Source organism: Ptychodera flava, assembly GCF_041260155.1.
Source record: "Ptychodera flava strain L36383 chromosome 3 unlocalized genomic scaffold, AS_Pfla_20210202 Scaffold_26__1_contigs__length_13983176_pilon, whole genome shotgun sequence".
Lineage (NCBI taxonomy): Eukaryota > Metazoa > Hemichordata > Enteropneusta > Ptychoderidae > Ptychodera > Ptychodera flava.
In genome coordinates, this window is record NW_027248280.1 from 884747 (window position 1) to 906465 (window position 21719).

Genomic DNA, 21719 nt, shown 5'->3' on the forward strand with positions numbered 1-21719 from the left:
TACCCCCAGGTTTTACCAATGCACTGAATCTAAAGGAAAACTTGCCCATGTTTTGTGATTTCCTGTCCTTGGAATAGCTAAGCTGAGTCAACTACTTATTACAGATAAATACTGAAGGACATTTGGAACTCTTGCTATCTGAAATAGAAAACTATTCTGCAATCATGTTTGGCCTTTCATTGTGAAATTGTGGTATTTGTCCTTCGTGGATAGACTGTGATCAACTGACGGGAAGACGGGGAGCAGTTCATGGAGTGTGAAAGAAACAGAGAAGCAGAATTATCTGGCAGTCTGTGGTTGCTGTGTCAATGACTCATTAGAAATGGCAGAGTTACTACAGAAGGCATCCTCACCACTTCAAGAAAGATTTAAACTTCTGGTCAAATTTTCCTCTCAATGAAACTTTCAACCACTCTGTTAGGTAATAATCAAGAATAAGAATCAAGTTTCACCATGCAAATTTGGTACCAGAAAAACAAATTACCTGACATTCACCAACATTGAAATTCAAAATGGCCGCCGTATGGGGAGAAAACAAAATTTGTAATTTTTGAAAAGTGAGACACTGAAATTTTTTTTTACTCCAAGAGCTTTAACCTGTTCACCCCCAGTTCCCTGTAAACATGTCCACACTCACCATTTACAACAATGGGATTGGGCCAAACCATGGTGGTGAAAGGGTTAAAATGAGCTCCCACAAGCGGTAGTTTTGATAAAGATTTGTAAAACCTTGAGAATCTGAATATCTGTCCCTGAGGCACATTCTACCGTACTACAATTATGGTACAGACTGAAATAATATGAAAATAGCACCCCCTGTAAATGTGTAGTTGGTAAATTTGTACCCTACTTGCCAGCAGACAGATAGCCTTTTGCTTATTAATGAGATCATTAGTGACTTTTTGTCAATTTCTTGCTAATACCTTGCCAGCAGGAGAGCTGCTTCATTCACCTCAGGCTGAATACTGTCAAGGTTACAAGCTAATTGCCTTCCAATTAATTAAACCTGGCAGTAAAAATAATTTCCCTTCATTATCACATTCATAATGATAGAACTTCTACAACTATTGAACTCATCGTCTCATTCTCAATGCCATAAGGGTTTTGTATCACAGGGTACCACCCTGTGTCTAAATTTATTTTACTGGTGTGCTGTTAGTCCTATAAACGTGTATGTATGACTTTATGAGTAATTGTCTATTTACTCAGACCCCAGGGAAACTGTTGATAAAAATAATAGATAATTTAGCATGGTAATTGGTTTATGTTCAAGGTAATTGGATTTTCTGATTGGTGAGTCTGGCCAATTCAAACTGAACTGTGTAGCTTTATTGGTTGGGTCTTTCCTGTGCCAGAGACAAACAATTGTTACTGAAATCCCTACATGTATGCCACCACAGGTCAGGAAAAGCCTGTTGTTTTAATGTAAATTAAGTCTGTCAAAGATAAAACAGGGTGTGTCAGTGCCATCATGAACACTGTCTGACTGATCACATCTGAAGAAAATGCAGTTTGTACAATTTGTTGAACAGATTGTTTAGCGAAAGTGATTTTCCCATGGAGCAAAGTTGGCACAACCAATGGTGATGCCCTGGCACACAGTGGTACGCATCATGGTTTTCTGAGAAAAGGGAGGTACCTTCCTTTTTGGAAATGAAAATACAAACAGTATAGCTGTCACAAGGAGGGTGAAAATCATTTTCTCAGACACCTCTGATCTAAGACAGTAATACTATTGAAATATATACAAAACACAATGAAAATATACGTTTACGATATCCTGCTTTATGATATAAGAAAACTTTTCCTCCCTCGAAGGCTAGTTTGTCTGCAGGTCTGACAACCAAGCCGCCATTCAATGATGTACATCTTGAAGCAGGCATTGCTTTTCAGTGTGTGATGCTCTGAGATGTCACGTTTTGAAAACTCTATGACTATGAAAATCAGAGCTTGTAATGTAATGGGAAAAGACATTGAATTGAGTCGTAACCAGTGAACCCTCCAGGCACTGGGTTTTTAGATGCAATGTACATTATAATGGCAAGCAAATGTGTAACTGGTGAAGCCTCCAGGCACTGGGTTTTTACATACAATATACAGTACAACGACAAGCAAATGTGGGCGACTAACGGTAATACAGCTACACACTGTAGTGCCGGAATACAAGCCAGAATACGGTAGTCATTGCTTATTTTATCGGAGTGGTTTTTACTGCGGGCAATCCAGTAGACATGCCTCCTTTAGTCGGCGGCACAAACTTGGCTGACAATATACTGCAGGTGTCAGTGATTTGAGGTTTCTGTAGGTCAGAGTGGCTGAAAAGAAATGTGACCTCCAATTTGTTTTTACACCATAATGCGTTTGTCTGATGGTTTTCAAGTCACAATGCTCCGCTCAAGAGTAAAGTGCCTTCAAGTAAGTCACCAGACAATGTGCAGCCTGTATACCAGGCCTACAATGTGTCTGTAAAGGCCAAATCTAGCTCAATTCATGTCCACTTTTGAAATGCAGAGTACAATGGATTCTACATAGTGCACCATCTTGAAGAGATTTTTGGCTGCTCAGGGACTGAGGAACTATTAGTTCTACATACACAAGAATCTTTCTTGAGAGAAATCCAAGTAGTAACATTTTGCCCTTTTGGCAATTTAAGATATGAAGGTTGTAAGCATACATTTACCACATAAAATCAAACCTTACATTTCCCCATCACACATGTACATGCACTTCTACTTGGTCTAACAGCCTACGTAGAACAGGGCAAAGCTACTTAATCTGGGAGGAAATGGTTTGAACACGATGAACTGAAGTTTGACAAAGTTTGAAAAACTTTGTTTTCCTGAATTATTGCCTCCAACCTCTGTGCCAAGATTAACCCTTGAGTGCCATGTCAAAGTTTGTTGCCTTTATAAAATGTACCCAATCACAATTTTTTCAGATTTTTGCCAAAATTTTGATGAAAAACTGTTGCCAATGAAATGAGATATCCGTCTGGTCCAAAATTATCAAAAAATTACAGAAAAATTCATAAAAATTGGTAAAATCATGCACTAAAATTTTGGTGGGAAAAATTAAAGCAAAATCAAAGGGTTAACCCTTTCACAACAATGTTTCCACTATCAAGGTTTGATCCAAACTTACTAGTGTTATCAATGAAAAATGTGGACCTGTTTACAGGAAATAGGGGTGACCACTGGTTAAAATCACAGAGTTGCAGTCTGTTTATATAAACACTGGGGGCTACACCTTTTACCAATACACATCTGCTGTCATTCCCTCCAGCAATGACTGTGATGGTGTAACCCTTGTACATGCAACGGCAAGTCAGGACCTGTGCATTACCTAAAAAAGGGTGGCAGCAGGGGTTATCCATGTTGAATGCAGGCAATACAAACAATTGTTTCATAGAGAATAGGCATTCAACATGTATATTGTTCAATTCGCACATAATGTACACAGTGGAAAGGGACGCGGATATAGACAAGAATCACGTATGAATGGCCAGCTAGCTACATGTATAGTATGCAACAATGATACAGCATTCAAGTCCGTATAGTTTATTTGCTGAATTGCCATCAATGAACAGATGTCAGATTCACAAACACTGCCCTTAGAAATTACAGAGTAGGATTTTATACTACTGGACACATACAGACATCAGGGATAGAATTTACACTCTAGCCATGATGTCTATACATGCCCCTATCTGTATGGCTTCATTCACACAACTGAACTGATTGTGAATTATATCATTCATGTACACTAATGAAATAAGCCATTACATTTTTGGTATCATTTTTGATATTACATAATATATGAGGATATACATGTACATGTACACAATATTACATACTCTTGTGTTTTTTTAACTGCATACCATACTTTTATTGAGTCGTAGTTACTTAACATACTCTCCATTGATCCAAGTTTCTACATGTTGTATAATATGTCTACATTGGTTCTGCAGCTTTCAGAAAGAGAAAGAAAACAGCGTAAATCTCACAAGATATCTGCCTGCATTCCTAAGAAACGAGTTATTACATCTTAGCCGACTACGGCATTTTGTAATCTTTTAACCCCTGGGAAGACCTCTTGACAAGATGACAACACAATTGAGTAGAAATGAAGTACGATATCACCCGCTGTTTGCAGTATTCATCATATTTCTCTCAAGATGTACGGATCATTTTTCCACGGACAGTTTCAAGTATTGTCTGAGCTGTTCAAATAACTCAGACTATTATGGAATATGACTCACTCTACGAACCCTGGATTATCAAATTACAGAGCTCTCTTTATGCCGACAAATCTTATTCACTAAGTAGAGATGGATCTGACAACTTCCCTATGTTACCAGGAGCACAGTATTCCTGGTATGGCAAAGCCATGGAATGATTCTGGTGGAATGTCAGGAAATATTTCTCTTCCCAATTTTTTCCATGATCTCAACTGCGGCTTTCTGTAATGTCTCTCTTGGTGTCTGCCGGCAGCTGTTGATGCCGTCACGTCAGGCAACGGAGCTCATGGCATGCTATGAATTCTTGGCAGGGTGAGAGCTTCTTATACTTTCTCAGATACATGTACTAAGGCAAGGCAGCACATCTACAGTACATGTACTGGCAGTGGTAATGAAGTTATTCATCAACTATTAAAATTCTTTCATCCCATACATGTATCGATCCCTGTACAGGGTTTCTGCTATGCTTTTGGAAGATAGGTAAACAGTGTGGCCAGTTCACAATATATATGCACAAGCAATAGCGAGTGCACATATATATTATGGAGTGAGAGGTATACTCATTGCTGAGGTGGTTTACTGCTATGATATCATAATATTAACCCTTTCACCACCATGGTTTGTCCCAAATCCATTGTTTTCTATGGTAAAGTTGGACCTGTATACAGGGAACTGGGGTGAAAGGGAATTGAAATTATGGCATGGAACATCAAAATGGGAATTTTTCTCCAGCTGAAAGCTCGAGCTTATACCAACCATGCTATATGACAAATATTGCATGGTTATTTTCACGTCCCGACCAATCAGATTGCAGTATTTGCGCTATCAATATATTGGTATGATACGGAATAACATGGGGGATAAATGCACGGATACTGGAGCTTATAAACACACAGAAATGTCTAAAGTTCTATATTAATTTAGACATAATAATACCAAGCAAACAGAGGTACATTTGGTTTCACAGTTTCACTGCACTGTACAGAGAAAGTCACAAAACCACTGCTTTCCTACGTATGTAAAGGTCAACCAAGAAGCCTCTAGTGCACATTGACTGATAAAAATATATGCTTTTAGATTCCATAATTACTATCATTCTTGATAAATAGCCGTCCAGTATGCTGCATTCCAACATAGGCAGACATTATTATTCAAAAATATCTGTACATGTATGCATTTGCCTGAGATCAAAGTACTCTACTGGGGTTAGGAAAGGAAGATTAATGCTTTCTATAAAAGGAGTTTCTTTCACGTCATGGGCAGATCGTCCATGTAGCCGACACGAACACGAAGTGTGTGTTACCGGCTACCAAAAACCATTAGAAATAGTAAAGAATGAGCTACAAAATCACCGTCAGTTTTAAGTTGCAGGTAGAATAAGTCTGTGCCTTTGTAAAAAATACTATAAAAATAGTAGAAAGTGAAAAACCAGCTGAAAGTTAGTTGAGGAGACCTTAACCACATATCATTTGCATCTCATTGTCGGCTACATGGACTGTGTGCCACGTCATGTGACATGATCGCCAGCAGTATTAGTGGTAATAAGCATTTCTTAGACATCAATATGTACATGTTTGTAATACACATACAATAATTTTGTTAGGGGTGGCAATGAGGCAAATTCGACCAGGGTTCCCAAAACTCATGTTATTGGGGTTCTCACTGGTACAGTACATGTACATGTATCGTATGTACGATACATATCAGTATGGTACATGGCACATATCAGGGGTGTCAGAACTGGTACAGCGGTACGTGCCCAAATCTTAGCAGAGGCACCAATCATGTACATACATTGTATTATCAGACCAATGCACATACAACATGCATATACACTATTGTCTGTACTGTACATGTAGTACTGCAATAACTGATGCAGTGTGCTCCAGAACTTTGAAAATCAGAGGCGGAGTCCAATTTCAGTAACAAGGCAAAATTTACATATTCCTCTGTCGTGAATACATTTTCTTTTGTGTTGTGTCGTTATTAACAACATTCTTCTCCTGTGAAGAACCCTGTGATGAGTGGTGTTTCATCATCTATACACTTGTCCACTCAATGACAACCTAAAAATGTTAAACCCCAACTTACAATCAGTGTCTGAGAAAGGCTCTGAAAATTATGCACTTTTATTACTGTTTAAAATGTCTACACACTAGCCAGCTCACAAAAAACTATGATATACAGAGATGAAATGAATTTTCCATCTTCATCACTACACACCTATATTTTCAAATTGCACATTGTTTTTGCATTTTATTACACTGACATTGACTGTGACTGTGATTTATGACTATTGTTAATTTATGTATAATTAAATGCCATAATGACCAAGGTAAAGTTACTAAATTAGCTAGATACTATAAAATTTCCCATGTGAAGTCTTTTGATACAACTTGCTTTTTGTTTACACGTCTTTTTTTGATGTTAAACATGTTTGTTCAAGTGAGTGGGAAAATTGACTCAGCTGATACTAAGCACAAAATATCACTCTGTCAATGTCGAAGACATGGTCTCGCTTCTACTGTCTATGCTTAAACAGGTTACCTACAAATATCAGTCCATATTAATATACATGTATCTGTCATATTATGTGCATCGTAAATCATTTCCTTAATATTTGGCTCGTTAATTAAATTACACTGTTATTTCTACCTGTGATAGCACAACCAGATATGGAAAAGTCTCTGTGAATTATGCTTGTAGGCAAATGACGGCCAATATTATCTGGTGATGTTACTTTATACAATGTAGATGTCACTTTAATAACATGTGTATGTAATTTAGCACAACTATCATGATGACTATATATCACATTGAAGAAAGTTGTGTAGTTTGCACAACCATGTCTCCATGTTCTATGCTATATATGCACCATACATGTAACACATACAGTCATACCTCAGTTGACTATAGGCTGATTAGTATGATGTGTGTCAACATGTTGTATACAACAGTGTAGGTGACATGATATGGCCCACACCTGGCCCACACCTGTACCCACTGACCCACAGAAATACAAACATCCAGTGTATGAAAGCCTGTGTGCATGGTTTACTGAAACAATGACAGGGTTGAGAATGACAATTTCATACCCAGAGTTATCTCTGAAAGCAAGGCTTATCCAGCTATACTACAAGTAATAGTACCGGTAGCAAATTAAAGCTATTGGATCTACCTTTGATGTCAGTGTAATGGACCAATAGCCTTTCATGCTTCATTCACTGCTAAATAGCTTTTATAGATAGTGGACAATTAACTTTACAGCCTGTATCTCAATCAAATTACAAATCTACAACGTGTCACTCAATATTATGGAAATTGCAAATTTTACAACATGTTACTCAATATCAGACAAATTTACGCTTATATAGTATTACTACCATTAAATTGCCATAAAAAATTGATGTCTGGTGACTGGAGACTAAATCTGTCATTACAGTTGATGACAGTTTAATGGCTAGTGACAATGGTTTTCACCACTTTCCTTTTATTGGTATCAAGCAATGAAAAAACAGACTAGAAGGCCAGACAGACATAGCAACATACAGACCATAATACGACAAGTGTACTGTGATACATACATAAAATCTTCAATTTTTAGATATGTACGGTATTGTTATTCAATATTTCTCTCTCAAATCACACATTATTACAATTCATAAATAGTTGTGAAAAATTATTAATACTGGTACTTTCTTCACAATCAGCAAGTTAGAACTCATAAAAAATAATCTTTGTCTCGCTGTGTCTTGTATCTATTTTTCCAACAATTTCTTCTTCAGTGAGATTCAACGGAAAGATAAATGACACTTTTATGATTATCAAATGCAATTGTGCATGTACACTGTGCATAAAGAAAACATCAATCATTTTCAAATTCAGAAGGCAGAAAATTCAGGTTTCTGTCACAAAGTGCGGTGACCTCTGTAGCAAATTATTAGTACTGGTTCACATCTGATGCATGTGGGACTGTCATTTTTCATAACTTTAATCTACCGGTATAATATCTCACGTTATTTTATTTTATTTTATTCATATTTCAAAGCATCAAAATATGGCTTCTGAACTGAATGAGTAATAACAGCGGGGGCGTTACCGGCCAATACAAATGTATCAATACTGTTTTATAAATGTGCACTGTTCACATGTAATGGGAAATTGTTGGAACATCCACCTCTTACTACAAAAATGAAAAGATTGACTTCCTACATTTGTACAGTAGCTTTGTTTTCCATTATTGAAGTATAAACTCATCAATTAAATTGTACTGAGTTTTGATGAATTCACGCCTGAAAAAGGCTTGCCTTTTCATTCCACAAATTATTCTTTGATTACTGTAACCAGAAAATCAGGATTTTGCAAAGCTCTATGATGGAATTAAAAGATTTGCTTTAACTGAAATATCACATAAAAACACCAATTGGAAATATTGTTATGATACAAATTTCTCCCAAAAAATATGAATATCAATTTTTGAAGGCATATATCATTTAAGATATTACATGTACTTTACTGTCAAATTTCATATCATCTGTCAACCATCATCTGTTTATTTTGAATAAAATTTCATCTGGGAACAATCAATTTCTAAACCATGACCTGGCTGCCCATGCTGTCACAACTAGCATACCATCAAGAAATCTTCACATTGTTAACAATTCTTTCAATAAAATATTTTATTTCCTCATATCAAAATGCCTAGCTACTGTACTTTAATTCACATGTGGCCTTTACCTCACAGTGGAGTCAAATTCACAACCTCACACACGTAGCAAATCAATATTTTATGTTCCACTTTTGATTTGAAACCAGTCAGCGATGAATGAATCAATTGATTTCTGCCATCAATTCAGGTTTATTGTTCGGATGTGAATGCCGAAAGCAGTCAGGGAGAAAATTTATTGATGTTTTTTGACAAATGTGTTTCTGTGAGCTGACAATTGAAGCAAGTCAAAACGGAAGTACCATAGGTGTATTCATTGGAGAAATTTTCTCCTTTGTAAATACCATCCATACACCAAATGTTCACATCACATAAATGTTCACATCTTACAACAACATACTAAGACACAACAGCAAACTAACTGTACAGCCATACATTGTATGATTCAATACAATTTACATCGTGTTTCAGAGAACATAATTATTAAATCCTTTCACCGCCATGCTTTGACCTAGACCAATCACTGTCGATGGTTAGTGTGGACCTGTTCATAGGGAATTGGGGTAGAATAGGGTAAAACCAGTAAACAATGATATGTATTGTAGTTCTTTTTCACTAAACTTAAGAACCATAATTTCAGCAATTACTTAACTGATTTCATGAAATTATACAAAACATATAGTACCGGTATGCTACAGGTCTCTACACATACCTCGACAGACAGAACATATTTTTTATTGTGGACATGTTGTGTAGAATATTGAGCCCACACATTTATGCTATGTTCTTCTTTGTATGAATCAAGACACTAGTATGTCATGGTGAAATCAACGACTTTTTTATCTTTTGGGTTTTGCCTCCTTAAACAGTATACCACTGCATATACAAATGTTTTGAGAGCACAATATGCAAACTTTTGAGACTGCCCCTATCCTCTACCAGCAAACTTGAAACTGTACAAAACTTGTGAGTTGATCCCTAATCAACTCATTCTGTATGCTCTATTGCAAGTTCTTCAGAGCATGAAAACAGAAGAGGACAATTTGGGTCAACCGACTTCAATGATTCATCATGTAGGCAAAAGGAGATACATTCTCCCTAACTCACACACACACCTTTAAAGTGATATCAATTATCATCATGAAAGACAAAGCAAAGATTACCTTACTCAGTGCCTGTAGTAGAGTGTCAGTGGGACATCGTCCATGAAATGAGCCAATATATACCGGAAATAGCACACTGGATGATCAACTTCCTGCTGGATATTAACTACGTGTCTATTACTCACCGATTATCTATTCCATGCGCCACATGCACATCAAACAAATACAAAAGGCAACTTCTTTCATTGAACAGGACAGTACATGTAGCAGTGTGCCTGCATGACTGACGGTCTGTGAGCACTGCCTCAACGTGTAACAGCTGTAAAACTGACTTGTTTAACAATCAGCCAAACTAAAATACATAAATCATTGTCTGGTTCTGAACCAAAATATTCCAACTATGTCAACTTTCATTCATCACTTACCACATGTAGATATTGTACCCTACGAACTAGTTCAAATGTTAAAATGTCATTGATCAGGTTTTCTAAATCTATGTCTGTTTGTTGCCACATTGGTCTTTGTTTTGGTATACAAATGTGTATTTACATTCAGTTTTTTTGTTATTATCATTAGTTTGTTTGAAAACTAAAAATACCACATACTGTCGGGTCAGTCACAATCAGGGTGCGCTAGAGTGTGTCACTTAGGTCAAAATTTCAAGTTCATGATAACTGTCCAGTTAAATAATATGTTGAAAGGTTATGGTATGGGGCATATCTTCCTAAAATTTGGTGAAGCAAACGTCATTACTTTTACCACAGTGCACATTGTTTTATATGGTCGACGCAGTGTCACGGATGCTACAGAAATGTTGAACATGAAACACAAATGTCATAATAAAATTTTAAACAATGATTTGTTAATGCTTTCTTATGTTATTACAATATAAGAGATGCATATTGGCATTAAAATAAGCTATACTTGGTATGATTTACTTAATTTTTCCATGAATAAACACAACCTCAAGTTTAGTGAGAAATACAACAATATTGATCATATTTTTTAATAGGACTTTCAACTTCTCTATGTCCTTCCGCTGGTATGCTGTACTTAAAAGTTTTATTGCATTAATTAACCATGCTATAGCAACAATATTAATACCATTCAGTGTAATCAAAATGAACTTCTTTCTAAAATATTTTCTGTTTAGTATGACATGTAATTTTGTCACGGACGCTACCAAAATCCAACTTTGAAAGTTGTCAATTTGAAATATAAAAAGCAATCAACAATCTGGTTTTTCTTTCTCTTTTCTCCAAACCTTTCTCTATCAAACATTTAAATTGTGAAAATTGTGTCAAAACATTGACAATTTCTTTAAATTGAACAAGAAAGCTATAGCAACTACTGCAAAATCAGTTGGAGTATGTGAAAAATGTCTATACCAGTAATAAACTTTCAATACGTCAAATAACACAGAAGTTAACATTGTTTGTGCCTTACTTAAAGTGTAAAACCAAGATAAAACTAGACACCTAGATCAGGCTAGAGCGACAGGTTGTTAAACTTTGACCTGTGGTCCCACAATAAAATTTGCTACAATGTATCTGACACACCACCCAAGAAATCCAAATGGCTTGCATCTGTTCTAACACCTGTCAGGATGGGGCGCACACACACCTAGGTGAGGCTGGAGATCAGAGACGTAGTCTGCCAACCTTTGACCTCTGTTCTATAATATATCTGTACTCTCTGACGAGCGTAAAGTTGGCGTCATACTCATCCTCATCCTCAGCCTCAGAGGTCACGCGAAAATGAGGATGAGGATGACGCTACAGCGTCAGCTTCACCGGCGTCAGATCTGATTATTCCCGAATGCGTCTGATGGAATGATAAGTGTAAAAACGACTTTAAAAATGTGCTCCAAGTTTCATATCACTGTAAATGTTAATTAAAACACAGTGGTATTTGCATTTCATAAAATTTAGTTACCTCTCCTCTCAATACCCATTTCTCACGGTGTAGTTATAACGCAACATTCTTAGCCCTTAATTTCCTTAAAGTTCAAAGGTTTTATGTTTAATACCTTGACTTTTCAGGCCTCAAGTCATAGTTATACAAGTTAATTGTTTTATATGTCCTTTGAATAATTAGGGCTTTCATATCACCTCTCATGGTGGCGATTTTTACACATTTCGGACCATGTATACCTTTTTTGCACCAATTTTTGGAAAATCTTAACGCAAGAGTTAAGAGGATACCAACAAACACATCCGCGGATCCATGGACTGAAAATTACGAACATTTCCAAAAAACTAGTCCATATGAGATATTCTAACGATAAAATATTACCTGCGAACCAGTTTTAGGATTCAAAAGAAAGTTGAGAAAGAATGGAGTTGTTATTTTCTTAAGTTATGGGCGAATTTTATCATTTATCCATCATCGGGTAGCGTATCCTCCGCAATCTTTGGATACGACGCTGAAGCTGATGCTGAGTAGCGTCATTTTAGCGTCAGCTAGAAAGGTCACCTGAGGATGAGGATGAGGATGACGCCAACTTTACGTTCGTACTCTCTGCCTTCATAATATGTGAAAGTGGTGGAGACAGAGTTAACACAAATGTCATTTCTTACCCCCTTGATTTTTTAAAATTCAAAATGTGATAACAAAACAATAAAATGTGGTGGTTATTTCACATTTAGATTGGCTTATAATCTGAAAAACAATGTTTGCATTTTATTGTAGCATCCGTGACATAATGAATTGAAATGGAATACACAATAATAAATGCATATACAGCACAGAATTCATTGTTCTTTTCACTAGAATTCTAATAACATATTCAATATAATTACTGCATTCTTAAAAAACACCAATCTAAGTGTTACAGTTGAGGCTCAACATAACTTTTTGAGTGTTTTATTACTTTTAAAAAAATCAATTTTGTGCAAATTTACAATTTTATGCCTTGAAGACATTTTGTAACCCAACTCCATGTATATACACACAATACACACTAGTATTTATATGTTCAGTGGATTAACTGCTTTAAAATGTTTTAAATAGTTATTAATTATGACTATGTAGTAAACACTGTCACGGACGCTACTCCGTCACGGATGCTACATTTCCATATTTTAGGAATATTAATAGTGAATGCAAGGGACAGTAATTATATAATTTATTTATTTAAGGTAGGCACCTATTGACACTTAGGCCTGTGACATCAGATCTTTTATAACTCCTGTTGTCCTTAAGATATGAGTGTGTCACGGACGCTACAAGAAATTCCGACCACAACGATCTCCATTTTCATTTATTCACAAAACAATACAATATGCAATTTTATTTTAATTTTGGTGTATAAAATGCTTGCCATGGATGTTGAGGTTGGAATTAAATTCAATATTACAATATTGTACCCATTTTTCTACATATAAACTAAAGGTATATGTACTTATGGTCACAAAACACAAAAAACATAACGATGTTACAGTTTTGGTAAAAATACCACAGTTTCTGTTCCGATGCACATAATCACATGAAATAACTTGTGAAAGAAAGGTTAGGTATTCTGCAATAACATATGTAAGCTAAAAATTCCACAATTTTAACTTTATGTTCCAAAAAACATTTTGAAAGTAAGTACATTTTGAAGTGAAACAGCATAACGCTACTTTTTACAGTTTTTAAAGGCATTTTTGTGGATGTACAACCAAACCTGCACAATATATGCAATATTTCTTTATGTGACCAAGTTAGATACAACTATTACTATTTATTAGAAACAAATAAGCAATATAATATCAGTCTTAATAGCAGATATATGTCCATAATGAATGAAAATCATCTAGCGCACCCTGATTGTGACTGACCCGTGTATACTGGTATGTAACAGTAAAACAGCTCTTCCTGACTTTGCACCAGTAAAATATTTTATCCATCGGATTTCAGCATGGAGGATGTGTACAGTAATTCCGCACTAACTTTGAACACACTTTTACACCATAGAAGTGTGTCTATTTAACAAGTACCTCAGTTGAGTTTGTAAAAGAATTTGCTGTATGGGTAGATTTGTAGTTGTCATAAATCACTCTGTGAGATCACAGTCCATCCAATGCCCCTGGTGACACCTTACGCATATCTTACCATATTCAACTGGGAAACAATTCTTCAATGATGTCACATACACAAGACACTATCCATGCAGATTGATAGCATGAGTGCAAGCCACAATAGATTCCCCATACGGTCTACTGGAATGTTGATGGGCAGTAAATTATTTTACAGGCTCTCACTTTTCTTACCTGCAGACATGGGCAATCAAGTCTAACTAATAGTCTGTGACTTAAATTTTCACTTGGTGACCAAGTACTTGAAACATTAAGGTCACTGTGTGGGTTTCTAATAAAAAGTCCATGGTAAAAATTTCACAAGAGGTTGTCAGTCCTGACAGGAACTGTCGAAATACCAGTACTGTAGGCTGAATACAATTTTTATTACCTTGACATCAATCATACTGTCTATCAGAGACTGCCAATCAAATCAACCTTGCAGACCAACTGTAGAAACAGGCTAGACAGACCCGGTTGTGAAAAACCAACACACCACATGCCATTGAAAACCAGTGTTTGTACAGTAGCTCACTATTGTAGCACTGGTTGTGTTGAGAATTTTATTTGATGTTTCTCACTGGTCTCTCAACACTTTCACTTAAACACAGTACTTACATGAGTTGCCATGCTATGTAAAATATGAGTCTGCTCTATTGAAAATTTTATTGTCTTGAAATTGAAATGTATCTTCATCACTCGCCTCAAAATCACTGACATTTTGATACTGAAACTAAGTAAGTCCAACATGTACATGTTTGACGAAGTGACTTGGCGCTCATGTGTAGGACAGATATTCTGGTCTAAGCTGATGCAAGCTAAATACCTTGATCCTTCTGCGGGTGGCAGAATAATTACCTGTTTCAATGATTCAATGCTAGGAGCACGTGAGAAATTATTGTCCATGTCATCAACTCCCATATGGGTACAGGTAAATTTACACTGAAACACTGAAAGGTAATGATAAGGTACACTGAATAAGGTACACTGAAAATTGAATTATATAACTACGGTCACAAATATCTCCTATGACTGAACAGTTGAATTGAATTCAGAAACAAGGAAATGAAAAGTAAGTACAAAATTTTAATTGACTGACTGCATTGGACAACTGTATAGTGTGCTACTGTTAATTTCCGATGTACATATGGCTGTCAATCCACACTCCACCTGATCAGTCACTAAAGTTTTATTCTACAGAAGTCAACGGACCATACATACATATGACATGGGAGAGGAGGGTCATTAGGCTAAACTGACCCTTCAAGGGTATTATTAGGTGATTCAGTTTTAATATTTGTGCTATTTAAGAGCTCTCTTGAAGCAATGAGTACAATATTGCCAATGGTGAAAGCTGTAAAATCATTGAGATAGTCAACGCAATTAACCTACATGCCTTTTTTCAATGGCATAATACAAGTTACAACCCAGTGTGGTATTACAGATAACTCAACACTTAAACTATCGTGCTATAAAAAGTCCCTTTCCCTTACCTGTGGTGGTTTTAGATGAAATGTTCCTTTCAAAAATGTAAAGTTGATCTCAGTAGTTGCCATACATGCTTCACAAACTAATATAATTATTTTTCAACTTTGAATTTTATCAAAGAAATTTCACCTTTTAGATTAGAAATCCATGTTTGTGAAAGGTAAGCTACCTGTAAATTCTACAGCTTGGCCGGTAGTAGGTATTGTTCAAATATTTGGACTCAGGTAGCAACTTGTCTAGCATGTAGACGATTTTATGAGAAGTTACCTGGTGCGGAGTTTTTTATCTGGCTCTGTTTACCTGACTTTCACTGTACAAGACTGCGAAAGCAACCTATTTTTAGCCCTGACCTTGTTTGTTTGGCATTGAAACTTTTTAGGAAGACTGTAAAATGCCTGTTCAATCAACCTCAACACAGAATGGTGAAGGCAAGCAACACAGGGGAATGACCTGAAGACTTGGTCAACAATGGGTGAAAGATGCACACACCTTTTTTTGAATTTTATACAGTGAGATAAACAATTTATAGCAGCACTGACATGTATGTACTTGTATACTTACACTCTGCTAAAATAAAATTGATACCAGTCTGTTTTATTTTTTCTCTCATCTCACAATACTCAGCCTACAATTGCTTTCACTGGTAAATTACCTGATGAAAATACTGGTTGCACTGATGCTTTGCCAGTATGAGTATCAAAGAGCTGTAGGCACAGTGTTGGTAGCACAAGCCAATGGTATAGAGCCTGTGATAAATGTAGACCCCATTACATCCCATGATAATTTGTATGAATAAATAAGTGTTGGAGCATATTAAAAGAAAAGTGACATATCAGGCGTGTTCCTGAAGACATCAAATAAACATTCCCAGCTACTGAATTACTGTTCTACCACATGCAGAGTAGCAGGGTTTCAGTCTAAATAGGTGGACTACTATGCAAATTAACAGATGTGACCTTGACTTTGAGGTTAAAGATGTTTTATGGTCAAGGGGGTATCAAATAATACATGGCTGGTATAGACACACTGAACAGGTGTAACTCGTTACTATATCAAAGCCTTGAGACAAGGTATTTTATCATGCACTGCAGTCGCTGGCTGGGAGATTTCCTCATTGCTTGCAACCAACTCTGATAGAAGAGTTCTTTTATCTGTTTTTTTTTTACAACCACACACTGTTGGTGCAGAACCAGGTCGACCACTGCAAAGACTGGCAGATTTCCTGTACAATTCACATGGGTAATATATGATAGCCACTGTACAGCGAAGTACAGCCACTCCGCAGTCTGTTAAGGTTTTATGTAATCACATTTGGTAGACATCAAGTAATATGACCCTGGTAGTACTAAATTTCCTGTACATGTGAAGTATGCATGTCTAAGATACCATAGACCTATATGTACAGGTACAGTAAATGTAGTACAAAAGTTAAATTTATCTTGATTAAAATACAAGATTTCTTCTAAATTTTGGAATATTTCAATCATACACTACTTGGCAAACACTAGCTTCCCGTTAATAGTTGTACATGTAGATCTATGTACTTGTATTTCATTTTTAATATGTGGTATACTAATTACTTTAATTAAACGGATGCTGCCAGGTCATATCTCACCATCACTGTAAATATGAGGTTCTTGTCTTTATACATGTAGCTGTTTATAGCCTATTGATCAGTTCTGCTTAGCAATCCATGACTATGGACACACAACAAAGGAAAGTTTCATCGTGGAGACAGAATATTACAAAATTTGTCAGTTGAAATTTTTGTTGAGATTTGTCCACTGCAAAATATTGGCCAGTGAGATTTTCTCTTTGCATATATGTTCAGAATTCTCAAAGAAGTTCAACTCTACACAGAAATTCCTTTGCCTTAAAGCTTTAGCAAGATACAAATCAACAGCTCAGAATTATATTTACTACTGTAAGTGACATTAAATCATTTTTACCATTTTAGTTATTAAACAGTTTTATATGGTGCTTGGTGAATCACTATATCAGTTTGAGGTCTATTGCCGGAGTTAATTCAACATAATGATGAACACCTACTCATACACATTCGATGATTCCTAGGCCGAGATCATAAAACGCAGGTCTTTTTTGACCAAAGAATTTTCAAAGAATGATCTTAGAAAACCAAACACAACTTCTGTCTTTTGACCCTTGCATGGACCAACCACTGCCATTGAAACTAACACACATCATGGATTGAATTTTTGGATAAAGACTTGAAAGAGACATGACAATAAAACGCTTTCTCTTCCTCTTCTAATTCTCCTTCCATAGCTCTTACAGCATTCTATTTTTGAGGAAGACCAAACTGAAAACAAGACGAACTTTTCTTTGAGGAACTGGAGTCTACAAAAATACTATATAGGCTATTCAGAACTACATCTATTTAGCCAATTTTTATATTCTTCTAGCTCTATCCCGAAGGAAAAGCACATTTAATTGATAAAATACATGTACTTCATAAAACTGGGGGAAAAGTGCGGGGTCACTGTCAGTTGGTCTTGTAACTATACGTCAGTTTTTAGAAAACACTTTTTTCAAGGCTAACACTGTAAATACACTTGTGGATACTTAAAAAAGAAAGCAGATGTTAATACCTCTATTTTCACCAAAATGAAGACTGTTGAATATTGCGTATGATAATATCTCCTTAAAATTTTACAAATTCCAAAAGTTCCAAGAATGAGTAACAGGTAGCGTTATTTCAACATTGTAATCATCCATAGTAAGTGCACTTCTTTATCCCTTTTCCTGCCGAGCGCCCCTGTCCGTTATCCTGCCAAGTCGGTCAAAACCGGCCCCCTTTTCCGTGTCTACAGAAGATAGGCTCTCCTGCACGCTTTCCTGCCAGGCATTTGGCGGGAAAATACCGCATTTTCGGGGTACGATTACCGACCATATACGTGTTAGACTTCAAAAATTTTTGCATGCCCGTATAGAGGGGCAACCGCTGATGAGGTTGTGTCCAGAAAATGACGAGGTCACGGGCGTTGTTTGCCCCGGGGGACGTGCACTTTTATGCCCTTTTCTAGCTTACTTTCGCGGAAGTAAAGCTCGTTCGCCGGCACGCACGGCCACACCGGGAAACGTCACCTCTCTCGTGGGTTAGTAGAAGACCCAGGGGTTAGTGCTATGGGTGCGGGAGCACCCTCAAACCTGTCCTGTTTCCCCTGGGTTGTGTCACTTGGCCACGTACTTTGAACGACTTGGAAGAGTCGCACATTGCAGTCTGCTTTGACGTAGTGTCAACGACATAGTTCCGCCATTGAAGGAAGGCGTGTACGTAGTTTGGCCAGTTCAGTGAACACTTAGCTCGTTAGTGTTACCGTTTCCTAACACGTTAGTTGTGCAGTTGTTACTAAGGTGCAGTTTTGTACCACCTTAGCTCTGGACAGTGCAACTGCTCTATGCACTAACCCCAACGACAGATGGTTGGTACAACGTCTACGTCGCACGAGCACAGCCTCCGTTGGGCTGTGCCCCTCCCACGTGATACAACGCACGTTCATCCATTACTATAGCGTCCTTACGGATCTGCCAAAAACGAAAGTGGGGGTAAAAACAAAACAAACGAAAATATGCGATCCATAGATAGTATTTTATTCGGGAATAATTTACATTATGCCGAACAATAAATCTCGGAGTCTGTCTCGACGTCCGAGTGCATGGTCCGTGTTTCAAAAATTACAATCGGGGTGGCAGATCCGTGTTTCAAAAATTATAATAGGGGGAATTGTACAAAATAATCCGTCTAAACAAAACAAAACAAAACGAAAATATGCGATCCATAGATAGTATTTTATTCGGGAATAATTTACATTATGCCGAATAATAAATCTCAGAGTCTGTCTCGACGTCCGAGTGCATGGTCCGTGTTACAAAGATTACAATCGGGGATTGTACAAAATAATCCGTGTTTCAATTTACAATCAGCGGGATCGTAAAGCACAAACAAACGGCACAACCGTGCTCAAAATGTGATCATGGTCCGTGTTCAGAATACAGTCAAGCCACTGTTAGGCGAAGCTGTCCCCTGTCCGTTATTTACGTCGGGTTCTCTTGCTGATGGGTGTCGTCGGGCTGTGTGAGTAGAGGTCTGCACGCCAATGCTCCTCTTACCTCGTAGCATCATGCGATGATGAAAAGCCGCAAAACACTCGCCCTCGTGAAGATGAACCCCGCACAGACTACATCCTTTGGACGTCTCAGACAGTCGTCCGCTCGCAGTGGTCTTACCCTCTCTGCTACATACTTTACAGCATTTCTGCCGCCCCTCCAAACGGCTGACAACGTGCATCGGCTGATTTTGTGGATTGATGTACGAGGCAAGAGAAACAGTGGCCTCGACCTCTCTCACACTGGGCTGCGATCGCCCACAATACCGCCAATGAGTTGTTTCCCGACACGCAGATGAAACATCTTATGGGTCAGCTTACTATCAGGGTGTACATGCTTGAAGCATATATATGCATTTACCAGGGCAACATCAATCAGGTAACATGCCAGATATGTCCACCATCTGTGGTTCTTGCGCCCAGTGTGAAAGTACTTGCGCTTCTGGTTGGCTCGGTCGACGCCTCCCATGTACCGGCGATAATTATACAGCGACAGAGGCACTTGTCGCCGCTCGTCTCCCTCCCCCACTGGCACGCACTCCAAGGGTGGATAGACCGTATTCAAGATCAGCACCTGAGCGTTACTATCCTGATAAGCAGTGATGTTAAGACGAGAGTCCGTTCTGGTCGTGGCTTTCATATCCCCAACAGACAGAGGAAGGCGCTTCCTCTTACCCGGCGGAATTAATTGAGGGGGCATGGTGCGACGATTACGGCGGTTGAAACTCCCGACCATGTAGATCCCGGTCTCCATCAGCTCTCTAGCAGTAACGACCGTGCTAAACAGGCTATCACAGAATAGGCTGTGATTATATCCACAGAATGGCTGGACCAGCTCCATCGTAATTCTTTTCACCACACCTCGCTCCTGCCGTCTCCCATCAGTCCGATCCCGATATTTCACACCTAGGTACGGTGCAAAGTTAGCTATGTATGCAGTGGTGGAGTCGCACAGCTGCCATATCTTGAAACCGTCTCGATCAGGCTTATGCGGTAATCTCTGCTTAAATTTAGAACGGCCCTTAAATCGCACCATGCCCTCGTCGATGGAGATCTCTCTACCCATCTTATAATTATTTACGCACCGGTCAACTATGGGCTCCATCCATGGATTGATTTTATACAGGGGATCCTCCTGACACCGACGTCGGCGGCGTGCCTCATCAGGATCACGACGTGGATCGTTCTCTGGGTCTGCCAGATGAAAGTATCGCATAAGCTGCTGAAAGCGACTGCGGGTAATCACAGTAGAAATACCCTGGTTTCTCAGAAAGGGATCGCTAGACCAATAATCCTCCACTGATGATTTACGGTCGATACCCATACAGACTAAGACGCCAATGAACGCCTGCACCTCTCGGTAGTCAGCGTTACGCCAGTATTTATCTATTTTCCTAGCGATATGTCGCTGGTGGAATTTGGCGTATTTATTAGTCTCGTCCTTGGCCAATCTGATCAGTGTAGCTGGAATAAACTTAAAAAAGTAATCGAGCTCACGGGCGTGGCTGGGCAAGGTGAAAGTCGGTCCTCTCTCATGGTCAAAATCGGTCTCCTCAAATATATTAGCATCGGTAGTCTCCGACATACGCCAGACAGGAGGTGTGTCGTCCTCCGCCAACACAGCAGCAACGTCATCATCGTCGTCAGAGCTTGCCTCACCTACGTACTGCCTGTCATAAAAGTCATCGTCCTCTGCCGCATCCTCGTCAACCTCCGAGTCGGACTCAGCGGTGATATCACCGTCGTCTGGGCGTCTGGGCCTGAACTCGCCCGTAGCGGCATCAAGGATCATATCTGGCTCAAAATCAGGTGGGCTATCCTGATAACGAACCCTCCGCACTATCTTTTCGGCGGGGACATCGCAGCACACGAAACTATGGCAGGAGCGGGCTCGGCAGCCTCTGCTGATGACGAGGACTCAAGCTCTTTCGCACTGGGCACAGGAACCTCTCCTGACGCAGGATGAGGGCTCATAGTAGCAACAGGTGGTGTCTCTCCCGGAGCAGCCGGGGGAGAACCAATGGCATCAGCCGTCTCATT

The 21719-nt window shown here is 38.3% G+C and overlaps 1 protein-coding gene across 3 annotated transcripts in view; it reads right to left on the reverse strand.

The window, feature by feature from the left end:
- LOC139125997 (pleckstrin homology-like domain family B member 1) overlaps positions 1 to 21719 on the reverse strand; it is an 87256-nt gene that overhangs the window by 58343 nt on the left and 7194 nt on the right. Inside the window, exon 1 of one of the 3 annotated variants that reach the window (XM_070692069.1) lies at positions 10067 to 10086. The exons of the other annotated variants lie outside the window; for them this stretch is intronic. The gene's annotated coding sequence lies outside the window, so the exon portion shown is untranslated. Of the gene's footprint in view, positions 1 to 10066; positions 10087 to 21719 lie in introns of those variants that run through there. 3 annotated transcript variants of the gene reach the window in all.